Here is a 12,427-nt window from a genome sequence, read left to right as displayed (position 1 = left end):
GCTGTCGCTAGGTCGGGGGAACTAGCGCTGGGCCGGGGGGGGGGGGGGCCTGTCGCTAGGCCGGGGGAACTAGCGCTGGGCCGGGGGGATGGGGCTGTCGCTAGGCCGGGGGAACTAGCGCTGGGCCGGGGGGGGGGGCTGTCGCTGGGCCGGGGGGGCTGCCGCTGTGATGGGGGAGGCTGCGCCGGTTACCTTCTGCCTGGCGGTGGGTGACTGGTCGGCCGTGTTCACTCCAGGGGTCCAGTCGGCGGCTGCGGGGCGTCTGGTTGCCATGGAGACACAGCTGGTAGCGTCTCGGGAGCGCGCACGTCGGGCTACAGCAAGCGATGCGAAAAGAGCTGGCGGCCATCTTGGGAAAAAGTTTTATAAGTTGCTGGAACGGTAAGTAGAAACCAGCTAGGAAAGTCATTTACAGGGGTAATTAGTAATGTATGTTTAATTAGGGGGACTGGGCAAAAAAAAAAATTCACTGTTTCCTCGAGACATCTCCTTTAAGTAGCTATTTAACTACTTAAGAGGTTTTGCAAAGTGATTCCTCAAAACTGTCACTCAAACTGCCATTTGAGCGAATTTTGAGCGATCGTCGCTCCGTGTAAATGGGCCCTAACAGTAGCGTTTACATTGTGCTGTTTAGTATAATTTACACAGGCTGATAAATCGTTCATATTCGCACGTGAATGATTATTATTAATCAGTGTAAGTGCATGCCTCGACTGAACGACTAACGAGAATTCAGTTACTTCTCGTTCAGTTACTGCGTGCAGGAAGAGACTCTCATTGCAACAATGACCTGGCACCCTGTTGCATGCCAGTAATTGACAGGCTGCTGTGTATCTGCAGAGCACTCCCCTCATCAACACAGCAGACTCCTAAGTATAAGTACACAGTATTCTTTGATTACTTTTATAAACCAAACAGAGCAGACCTGCTGCGTCCTATACTGCCAGTAGTGACAGATCCTCTTGAAGGTTATGTACACACTTGTGTCACACTTCTGCACTGAAAAAGAAAGCATAAGAATATCTTTAAGTTGCCATTAATTCCAGAGTGCTCTGCTTATGAAAAGGGGTATTTAAGAGCATAACATAAAGGTGCATTTAGACACAAAGATGATCGCTCAAAAGATGGCTTTTTTGAACGATCATTTTTGCATAAACTACAACTTGGTACTTATGCATACGAGTACCAATTAGTAGCACGTGAGTCGCAAGGAACTGTATTCAGAGAAAACGGACTACCCGCTGTTCGCTGAATAAATTCCCTTTGTTCTGTCGCGAGGCTAACAGCTGAGATAATGTTATCAGCTGTTATCAGCGCTCCCCGGGCAGAACACAGCGTGTGGTCTGTCTTATCACCTGTTCTGCTGAATGATAGATTTTATGCCAAACTGAATTCCATCATTCGGCAGAAAAGTGAAAGATGGGCACATTTACACGCAACAAGTATCGCTCAAAAGATGGCTTTTGAGTAGAGTTGAGCGAATGTACTCTGCCAAGCTTGATGCTCGTTCGAGTATTAGCATACTCGATGGTGCTCGTTACGAGAGAGAGAGAGCGAGAGAGACACAAACCAAGGGGAAAAAAAAAAAGCTCGGGACGCGGCATCTCACATACAAAAATGCTTGAGTCTCCCATGGTAGGCAATGGGGTTTGTTACTCGAGTAGAGCTCTCGAATTTTACGAAAAGCTCGACTCTAATAACGCGGACCCGAGCATTTGGGTGCTCGCTCATCTCTACTTTTGAGCAATAATCCTTGTGACTAAATGGGCCCTTAGGCTCCTTTTACACTAAGCGATAAATCGTTTGCATGAGCGAACTATGACAAGAGTTCACTCCTGCACCCTGTTTATACCGGCAGCTAAATCGTTCGGAATGGTGTTCGCAAGTCGTTCTTATACAGTACACTGTACTAGTGAATAAGACTGACTAAATGATGGCTGTTCACATGCAACGACGTGCGAACAATTATTACTGAGCAACAAATGTATTTAAAATTCTCATCACTTAATTGATACGTTTCTGTAAAGTTAAAACCTGCTGATTCCACTGATAACATTGAATAATAGCGGCACGTCTCACTTTCAAGCTACGAACCGCTTCCTTTATTTAAGATAACCGTTTGGACGTGCCGTAATATTACCATTCCACAGTTTTTGGTGGAAAATGACGCCTGGATCTTGACTTCCTCCTGTAAGAAACATTACTTTCCCTCTTTAAAGACCAGATATGATATTCAGATTGTACTTCCCTTTGTAACGATTCTCAATGACTGAGATGTCTTGTGTGCGGAATACACAGGGAATAGAACCTATTGATTTCAGTGGGTTTGTTCACATAAGCGCATTTTTTCGCAAAATGTACAATTGCGTCAAAAAATACGCAGCGTGATCTTGTTGGGGCGTATTACACACTGCAATAAGCCGTTGAAGTGAATGAGCGGGCACAAACACGCGGTGAGTACGCAGGAAACCTGCTTATTTGTACACCATTTCAATGAGCCTGTATACATTATTTTTTGCATGCACAAATATGCAGTGTATTTGTGCACTTAAAAAATCGCCAAAGCAGGCAAAAAATGCAGGAGTACGATTTTTTTTTTTTTGGGTTGTGCAAATACATATTTCATATGTGTGACTGAAATGAGCTTACATCCATGGGAATGAGCCCCAATAGTGACCCCTATAGTAGCCGCAGTAGTAATGGTGATTCCCACAGTGGCCTCAGTAGCAATAGTGGCCACAATAATAAGTGAACCCCACAGTGGCTGCAGTAGTGATAGTGGCCCCCATAGTGTCCCCAGTAGTAAGTGTTCCCTATAGTGGCCACAGTAGTAGGTGTCCTGTCCCCCCCCCCCCCCCCCCCAGTGGCTACAGTAGTGAGTGGCCCAGGTAGTAACAGTGGCCCCAGTTATAAGTGTCCCCTATGGTGGCCCGAGTAGTAATAGTGACCACCATAGTAGTCCCAGGGATGTTGCCCAGCCAGAGGCCAATAGCAACCCTCCCATTGGATCAGGAATAGGTAATCTGGCATCATAAGGCACAGGTTTTATTGCAGAAGGTATATCTGGATACAGAATCTTTCTGTTTACTGGAGAAACCTTTTTTTATTTTTATGCAGAAATAAGTCAGTATGGAGGTCTACTTGTTCTCGCTATACCATCGGAATGGCGTTCTACTCTTGGCTTTTCAGCCACCGTGTGAGATGAGTGTTACATGACACACAGATGATGTGCGGTGCCACTTCTTATCTTGGTCACCTAGTTTTATTCTGAAATTCTTGTGATGGGCCCTTTTTTCCAAGGAGTTTATTTTCCTCCGCTGTGTCTTTGTTGTGAACTGTCCGCAGACATGGCAGAAATTGTCAGGGATGTTCAGACATCCGCGCCGCTCAGCCATATTGTTATTACATTTTAAAAATTAGTCCCAGTCTAACCAATGACCTGTAAAATCACAGTTCAATAATTACAACTTACTAGTGGATGATCTGCAGTGTTTATGCCACGTGGAAACATTCCCTATATGTTACATAAACCTACCCTTATAGTGTTCAGTCAGCACACGGTGTGTAATAGCGATTGTAAATAGTTGTGCAATCACTTTTGTTCTTTTTATTAAGCAATGTTAATGGCGAGCCACAGGATTAATTGTATAGGCATATTTAGCAAAAATACAATACAACGGCAATTGGATTACATTATTCCTCATAGCTGGAAAACCTTACAGGGGAGAGAAAAACGGATATATTTGAATTCAGCGCACTAAAGTTACTATAAGCCGTCTACCTGCTTATCTGTTACAAAAATTGTGTTGCAGAGTTATTTTTATGCCTGCATATAATTGACAATGAGCGAGAAACGAACAAATTCTTGTTGGCCAGGTTAACACTGAATGATTTGTTCAATTTTGCACAATCAAATGATTTTTTTTTTGAACAATAATCATTTTGTGTAAAAGGGCTTCAAGAGCAGTACAGTATGAGGTAAATGAGTGACTGGTATAGGCCCCCTGCACACAGGCGGAAGTTCCGCAGCGGGATTTCCCGCAGAATTTCCGCCCGTGGAAGCTGCCATAGGACTGCGTTAGAAAACGCAATCCTAGGCAGATGGCCGCGATTTGTCCACGTGAAATCACGCGCAGGAAACAAATCGTGGCATGCTCTTATTTCTGTGCGGGGCGCAGAGATATGTCCCTCCACGGCCTCCGGCTGCGCTCTGCCCATGTGCTGGTTGGCTGGCAGCCGGCACATCAAAGAGCCGGAGCCGCGCTGGTCCCTGCAGGGGCTTGGGTCGAGTCCCACTGCGGGCATTTTCACAGCGGGATCCGACCCGGCTGTGTGCAGGCGGCCATAGAAGGAGGGGGACCCTTCCAGTGAGGATTTATACTACAAGGGAAAGACGGGGCAAGGCCGGCTTCACACAGCTGAGAGTCTCGCGTGAGTTTTGTGCGCTGTGAGATGCACAAATCTCGCTCGAACATGAACCCCAGAATTTTTTATAGGGTCATACACATGAGCAGTTTTCTTTTTTAGTACTTACTTATATATTTTTTCCCCGCATCACATTGCGATGTGATGCAGAGAGAAAATTGCGGCATGTCCTCTCTTTGTGTGTGCCCTTGCGTCGGCTATTATTTTCAATGGGGCCGGCAGCAGTATTGCACTGAATGCTAAGTGCATACAGGTTTGATGTGATGTGAAGTTTCCCATTGAAAACAATGGGAAATACTCCGCGATCCTCGGTCATGGCAGTGGATGGCTACTTCCCTGAAGTGATGCGAGGTGGTTTTGCTACAGAAACAACATGCGTCCACGGCAAGTGCAATATCGGGCCGAGTTTCACTGCCCGAAATCGCCCCCGCCCATGTGAAATTAGTCTACTACCATACTCATATGGTAGTGTAGTGGTGGCAGTGGGAGTTATTGTTGCTCTTTTCTGAAGAGGTAAGTTTCTGGGTTGCTGTAGGTAGGAGGAAATGAGGGTATGCTCTAGCAATTTTGTTGGCTCAAAGCTAAGCCGTGATCATATCTAAGAGATGGTTTTAAGTTGGAGATAGTAAGGACTTTTATGTACAGTTTGACAGACCGAGCACTATAAATTGTTACACTGGGACAGCGGACCTGTGGGACTGGAGGAAGTATGGCGCCATTAACTGTAATTGATGGCTATGATGTGGGGGTTGGGTGGATGATGAATTCAATGTTCTCCATGTTGAGTTTTGGAAAGTAGGAAGAGAAAAAGATAGCTGATAGATAATCTGAGATTCTGGATAGCAGGGAGGTAGATTTGAGTATCATCTGTATAGGATTGTACTAAGAGCTACGGGATTCTATGATGGTATAGATGAAGAAGAGTAGGGGGTCTCAGGATAGAGTCTTGAGGGACACCAACAGAGAGTGTGAGGAGATGGTATGTCAGTGGGAGACACTACATTTTTGGTCAATGAGGCAAAATTCATGATGCCAAGGGATGAGAAAATGTGTAAGAGGAAAGAGTGGTCAACTGTGTTGTAGGCAGAGAACAACTCTAGGAGTACACAAGAGTGATGTTTTGAGGCTTTCACAGTTGACAGATCATTAGTGACCTTGGTTAAAGTAGTTTTCATAGACTGGTGAGATTGGAAGCCAGATTGTAGTAGGTTGACCTGTGAATTGGATTAGAGGTGGGAAGATTCAAAGTGTATCTGGTGCTCTAGGAATTTTAAGGCAAATGGGATTACTAAAATGGGACGAAATCTGCACAAAGAAGACAGATCAAGGGATGGCTTTGTAAGAATGGGAGTGATAGTTGTATGTTTAAAAGATGTAGGAATGGAAGATGCCAGTGTTGAGTGATAGATTGTAGAGATTGGTTAGGTCTGGCATGAACACAGTAGTAAGGTAGGAATGACGTTAGATGGGATTGGGTTAACGGCACAGGTTCTGAGGTGGAGTAGCGGGGAGTGCTCTATTGACTTCATAGAACCTACCTGCTCTCTTGATATGTCTGTTTTAGTGAATACTCATATTTGTCATGTAATAACAATTCTGAAGCATTTATTCTTACTACTCTACATTGTGCCGTTCCTTCTAGAAGTTTAATACTAAATTGACCACTAGATGTTACCAGTTGGTAGAGGGTCCCTCACAGCTTTTTTGTTTATCTGTAAATACAACGGAGTGAATAAAGCCTTTCAGTTTTACCAAGGATATTCAACTGAACCCCAGGCTTAAAGGGGTTGTCCCGCGGCAGCAAGTGGGTCTATACACTTCTGTATGGCCATATTAATGCACTTTGTAATGTACATTGTGCATTAATTATGAGCCATACAGAAGTTATAAAAAGTTTTATACTTACCTGCTCCGTTGCTGGCGTCCTCGTTCCCATGGAGCCGACTAATTTTCGCCCTCCGATGGCCAAATTAGCCGCGCTTGCGCAGTCCGGGTCTTCTGCTCTCTTCAATGGAGCCGCTCGTGCAGAATGCCGGCTCCGTGTAGCTCCGCCCCGTCACGTGCCGATTCCAGCCAATCAGGAGGCTGGAATCGGCAATGGACCGCACAGAAGAGCTGCGGTCCACGGAGGGAGCAGACCCCGGCGGCCATCTTCAGCAGGTAAGTATGAAGACGCCGGACCGCCGGGATTCAGGTAAGCGCTGAGCGGTTTGTTTTTTTAACCCCTGCATCGGGGTTGTCTCGCGCCGAACGGGGGGGGGGGGGGGTTAAAAAAAAAAAAAAAAAACCCGTTTCGGCGCGGGACAACCCCTTTAAGGCCTTTTTTTTTTTTCTTTTTTTAAATTCAAAACCTGTTTTTTGTATTAAGTAAATATCTTTGTGTCGAAAGACGCTGTTTAACATGCAATACAAATAAGAACCAAAACAAACCCCCCAGATACACATTTCCCTATAAGTCTCTTGTACTGTCCCAGTCTGCTTTGTAGAATCCTCTGCTTTTCAGTCTCCGTGCGTGGAATCTTGTACACGATTATATTCGCTGTTAACTAAAATTCAAGGGTTAGCACAGTATACTTTCTCTCCCCCCCCCCCCCCCCACGCCTCCCTCCAGGACACAGCCCTTTCAATAAACACAACACATTATCTCCTAAGCGGATCAGTATTAAGGAGACCGAAGGTATGCAGCCATTTGAGCCATATATTGTAGTATTTTTGTAAAGTTTTCCTTTAAATACATTGGTGACAATCTGTGGGATTCACTCAGAAACACCTTGGGGGTCATCTGCAATATCTCTTCCCACAGTGACTCCTCAATGGGACCGAAATCTTCCTTAAGGCCTTTTTAGATGTCATAAGGCCTCATGTCCATAGGCATAATTGAATTGTGGAATCCGCGTGGGTCACCTGCACGGATGATTCGCAGTTCAATATGTCCATAGACTAACATTGGGCATCCATAGGTATTTAACCCCTTCCCGCTGCAGGGCGTAAGTTTACATCCTGGCAGCCTGGTACTTCCCGCAACAGGGCGTAAACTTACGTCCTGGGGATAGCGCGAGATCACATATGATCCCGCGCTATCCCGCAGCCGGAGCCGGCTGTCAGTCACAGCCGGCGTCCCGCTGCAACAGCGGGGGAGGCATCGGAGTTGCGCCCCCGCTGTTAACCCCTTCCCTGCCGCGATCTAAGTAGATCGCGGCAGGGAAAGAGTTCACAGAGGGAGCGCGGCTCCCTCTGTGTCTCCGGCCGGAACTCGCGATGTCATCGCGAGAGCCCGGCCTGTCACCATGGCAACAGGACGCCAGACACTGGCGTCCTGTATTGCCTATGCCTAGGATCGCTGTATAAGCGATAAGGCATGGTGCCATGCCTTATAACAGCGATCATCAGGGCAGTGGTTAAAGTCCCTCAGAGGGACACAAACAGTGTAAAAAAAACAAAGATTAAAAAAATGAATTAAAAAAATGTAAAAAAAGAGTAAAAAAAAACATTTTTTTATGCTTTTTCTCAGATTAGCATAAAAAAAGGTAAAACAAATATAAAATCCCACATATTTGGTATTGTCGCGTCCGTAACGACGCGTACAATAAGTTGCACATGCTTTTGACTGTGCACGGAAAAAAACGCTTAAAAAAAAGCTAAAAAACTGAGGCAAAATGCTAATTCTTAGCATTTTGCCTCACTAAAAACGCAATAAAAGTGATCAAAAAAGCCGTATGTACCCCAAAATGGTACCAATAAAATCTACAGCTTGTCTCGCAAAAAATAAGCCCTCATAGAGTGCCGTACATCAAAAAATAAAAAAGTTACAGGACTTTGAATGTAGCAATTTCGAAAAAAAAAAAAGATTTCCAAGAAAAAGGGTTTTTATTGCAGAAAAGTGGGAAAACCTAAAAAAATGTAAGAATTTTGGTATCGTTGTAACCGTACCGACCCGCAGAAAAAATGGAATGTCTCATTTATGCTGCATGATTAACGCTGTAAAAAAAAAATAAAAAAATCTATGGCAGAATTGATGCGTTTTCTCTCCCTGCTATCAGTAAAAAAAAATAAAAAAGTTTTACAATATAGTCTATGTACCGAAAAGTGGCACTGATAAAAACTACAGTTTGCCACGCAAAAAACAAGCCCTCATACGGCCACGTCGACGGAAAAATAAAAAAGTTATGACTTTTGATAAACGGAGAAGAAAATCCGCCAAAAATTGTTGCGTCCTTAAGCTCAAAATAGGCCATGTCATGAAGGGGTTAAATACCTACGGATGTCTTTTTTTTTTCCCGGCGTGCGCAACACACGCGCGGGAAAAGATGCAGCATGCTCCATTTTCTTCCATTTTCCCGCATGGACGGCTTCTGCAGGCTTCCATTGAAGTCGAATGAAAGACGTCCGGGTCCACAGCTGTCACCGCAACCATGCCGCAGACAGCGAGGCGCACAAAACTCGTATGATTATGAGCCCCATTCTGTTGAATGGGGTCATACACATGAAAAATGTTTTTTTTCCTGCATTGCACCACATTTTACCTTTGGACGTGCCATCGCATCGCCCATTCTTTTTTAAGGGGCCGATGGCAGCTACGAAGCTTGCTGGGTGCAAGCAATGGGAGTTTCCCCATTGAAAACAATGGAAGAAACTCCACGATCCTCTGCCACGGCTGTCAGCTGCAGCGGAGGATCGCTACTTCCACCAAAGTGATGCAAAGCAGTTTTGAATCTACTTTTAACTTTGGCTCAAAAAACTGAACATGTGAATCTGGTCTTAGGCCGCGTTCACATGGCTGTGAAAATCGCGTGAGAATTGTGCGATGAGAGATGCACAAAACTTGCACTGATATGAACTGCTTTTGAATGGGGTCATATACATGAGCGATGTTTTTTTTCCCGCGGCATGTCCTATCTTTGGGCTCTCCCTTGGAATTCATCGCCCATTGCTTCCAATGGTGCTGGAAAACACCTTGCATGGCATGCGATGTAAGGTTTGCCATTGAAAACAATGGGAAACACTTGCTGATCCTCCGCGCTAAAAGATCGCAACTGTACTAAAGTTATGGCAGGCATTTTTGACACTAAAAACGCCTTGCATAAGCGGGAACATCGCACGTGCAAAAAAGTGATATCGGACTGAGTTTCACGGCTTGATATTGTCCTCAGCCGTGTGAAGCTAGCCTTAGGATATGTTCGCACGGCATATTCTGCACCATAATATGCTTACAATGCGCGTCCCATTGATTTGTAATGGGAAGCCTTGTCCCTGCCTTGACGACACATTTTTTCCCAACGTGTATTTAAAATCTGCAGCATGGAAATAAAAAGTGACATGTCACTACTTTTTTTTGTTTTCCGCTTTGGTTATTGCCATAGAAATGAACGGGACCTCAAAATATGCGTCAAATGCAAATAGCGAACCTAAAACCATGTGTTTGTGTGGTTTATTAGGCATGTGTCGATGCAGATATTTTTACACACGATATTGGGCCATGCAAGGTCTTTGCGAATGCAAGCCATTTTTCTGTTAAAAACCCCACCCCGACTTCAAGGAAGTAGTGATCCTAGCCATACTGGAGGATCGCCAAGTGTCTCCCATTGTTTTCTATGGGAAGACTTGCATTGCACTTGCGTGCACCTCACATGCCATACAGTGTATTTTCTGGCCCCATTGAAAACAATCGGCGAGGTGTTCCGAGGGAACGCCCAAACACATTAATTGATGAATAGCTAAGCACAGCCTGTAATTGCCTGATCGCTCAGCCAATCAACACAGCCCTTTCAGGAGGCGGGGATGTTTAAATCCCCGCCTGCTAAAAGGGCTTGAGAGCAGTGCAGGGGAGCCTGCCGGAGGACGCGCCTGAGCGGGGGAGAGGTGAGTATTTAAAAATTTTTTTTTTCACCACTTATTTTTCTAGCCCTTCCCCGAAAATCATGCTGGGGTTGCCTACAACCCTGTGACAGCTGTGGCAGAAGTCAGCGATATACTCTCTATGTTTTCAATGGGGCTAACACTGCTGCCTAGCCCCATTGAAAGAGGTTAGGAAAGAGGACACTCGAGGTTAAGCCCAAATTAGGGAATTTCTATTCCAAAGAAGAATACAGGGGAGAGATGCAAATCATGTATACTACTGCGCTATGGCAGATAACATTACCATAACAAAAGCAGCCATTATCATATTTAAACTGTTAGGATTAACATTCAAAGCCAGACTCTGATGGAAAGGAAATCATCTGCATATAAATGTGTGTAGATACATCATGTACACCTATAAAGCCCCATTTACACGGGACGAATCTCGGGCAAAAGATGCCCGACACTCTTCCCCGGACATACTAGCACTCATACTGCTGCACGGGGGCTAGAATTGCTGGCTCACAGCGGGATGGCAGGAGGAGATTTCTCTCCTCTCACTCCCCCGCCCCCCTCCAATGACTTAACATAGCGGCAGTTCAATACTGAACAGCCGCTACTTACACTGAGCGATCCTCATTCAGCTCATTGTCCATCGTTTATGCTGCATAAAATCCTGAACGATCATCGTTCAGTGTAAATAGCAGCCATTCAGTCCTGAATGGCCCCTGTGTTAAGTGAATGGAGAGGGGCGAGGAGAGAAGTAAAATCTACTCCAGCTGCCCCGACCCCTGCTGGCTGCTCTCTCAGACAGACAGCGATACTCGCTTCTGTGTGACAGCACGGGAGCGAGTGTAGGCAGGGACGAATGTCTGGCATCATTTTCCCAGCTTTTGTTCCGTGTAAATAGGGCTTCAGACTACATTCACATTACCTTTGGAACCCTCTTCAGTAGTTCCATCCGAGAATGCTGCCTGGATAGCTGAAGGCAGCGTCCACAATTAACCATGGATGGCTTCATAGACTACAATTAGTAAAACAGAGCCCAAAGCTGCAAATGCAAGCTTCCGTTTGTCTGTGGCACTGTGGCCAGATTGACATGCACGCATTACGAAAAATTTGTGCACGCAATACACAGAAAATAGAACCCATTGATTTAAATTGGTTTGTTCACAAGCACGAATTTTGCATCTCCTATTACATTCCACAAAAAATATGATGCATCTTCTAATTTAGACTTATTAAACTAATTGGCCATTACAATGGCTGAGCGCATTGGTGCGTGTTTTTTTATGGGTGCAGAACTTGCGTACAAAAAGTACAGTGAAAAACTTGCATACGCAAATACGCAGTACCAGATATTCAAAAATGCATACGCTTGTGTGAATCCAGCCAAAGGCTGGGCTCACACAAGCGTATGCATTGTCAGCATTTTACCGCAAGAGAGCGTGCGTGAGATACACTGCCATACGCAGTCTGACGTTTTTTTTTTCTTAAAAATTTCCCGCTCCGTAGTTGCATATAAACGCCGAACATACGCAGTAACAGTTACAGAACAATCGGGCTCTATCATGTAAAATAGAGCATACAGTGTTCTTTACATTACATTGCATCTGTACATATAACAGTGTTTGCTTTTATTGCAGAAATCTAAGTGAGGACCGTCCCCAACGTCCTACAATTATGGCTAGCATACAGGGTTGCTACCAGACCGGTAACCTTACTGAGACGCAAGTAGCAGTAAAACTTGTACAGGGTCTATGGAGAAGATGCTGTATTAGACATGTGTCAAACACAGGGCCCGCAGGCCAAATCCATCCCAACGCATTTTATGTGGCCTGACGGCCGTGCAGCGTCCTACTCACCCCGCCTGCAGGTCCTGTTCAGCGGCAGCAGTACAATCTGACAGCTGACCAACCAGCTGTGTGCGCCGACCTGTACGCAGCGCAGATACTCAAAGGAGAGGACAGCGGTCACAGACTGCAGACTGGGTGAGTGGAATGCTTGTAGGGATGCTGCCTGGCCCGAGGCCAATAGGGAGGTCACTATTACCACTGGGACCACTATGGGAGCACTATTACTTCTGGGGCCACTATGCGGGTCACTATTAGGGCTTGTTCAGCTGGGCATAAGTGCATTTTGTATTTGTGCATGCAAAAAAAAG

This window comes from Eleutherodactylus coqui, chromosome 4, assembly GCF_035609145.1.
Source record: "Eleutherodactylus coqui strain aEleCoq1 chromosome 4, aEleCoq1.hap1, whole genome shotgun sequence".
Taxonomy (NCBI): Eukaryota; Metazoa; Chordata; class Amphibia; order Anura; family Eleutherodactylidae; genus Eleutherodactylus; species Eleutherodactylus coqui.
Note: the sequence above shows the minus strand (reverse complement) of the source record.